The sequence below is a fragment of the Schistocerca piceifrons genome, chromosome 7 (assembly GCF_021461385.2).
Source record: "Schistocerca piceifrons isolate TAMUIC-IGC-003096 chromosome 7, iqSchPice1.1, whole genome shotgun sequence".
NCBI classification, from domain to species: Eukaryota; Metazoa; Arthropoda; class Insecta; order Orthoptera; family Acrididae; genus Schistocerca; species Schistocerca piceifrons.
Window position 1 is genome coordinate 333,843,898 of NC_060144.1, and position 875 is coordinate 333,844,772.

An 875-nucleotide genomic window follows, 5' to 3' on the forward strand; every position below is an offset into this window, starting at 1 on the left:
GAAATCTAATCTTGCATAATTTGAAGATAAACACCTCTGCCAATTTCTGGAGCTGGACAAACACTTCAAGGAAATTTTCATACTTGTGAATGCTACACTGCTGTCAAATCTATTTCTCTCCTGACATCCCACAAGTAACGTAACCTCAGTCCTGTCGAGCACATTGAGGACGTTATCTAGTGATAAATAAGTGGCTGAAGACCAGCTACAGCAGCGCAATATCCATGGCATGTGGGCGAGAGCTGATGGGGAGTGGGTGAAGCTGGCACACCAATACTATCGATATCCTGGAGAATGCATTCCACAACGCCTCAACGACATCACCATGTCGAAACTTAGAGCTACACGCTACTAGAAATGTGTTGTAATTCAGTTAATTGCGATGTTGTTCTATAAAAGCAGCGAAAAAAGTATTAAATCATACAGAGGAAGGCTAGAGGCATCAAGATTCACTACGGACGTTCCACAGTTGTTGATACGGTACTTCGTCTTTAGGCAACGGCCTTGCAACAGTGGATACACCGGTTCCCGTCAGATCACCGAAGTTAAGCGCTGTTGGGCGTGCCCGGCACTTGCGTGGTTGACCTACCGGGCGGCCATGCGCTGTTGCCAGTTTTTGGGGTGCACTCAGCCTCAAGCTTCCAATTGAGGAGCTACTCGACCGGAGAGTAGCGGCTCCAGTCACAGAAAACCGTCATAACGACCGGGAGAACGGTGTGCTGACCACATGCCCCTCCTATCCACATCCTCAGCTTAGGATGACACGGCGGTCGGATGGTCCCGATAGGCCACTTGTGGCCTGAAGACGGAGTGCTACTTCGTCTTTAACCATGAATTGGGTTGATGTTGACAAGTAATTTCTGGAGCCATTCCTG

General features: G+C 48.5%; 1 pseudogene; it reads left to right on the plus strand.

The window, feature by feature from the left end:
* The first annotated feature begins 494 nt into the window (after positions 1-494).
* LOC124709368 lies at positions 495-612 on the plus strand (annotated as a pseudogene).
* Positions 613-875: the final 263 nt, after the last annotated feature.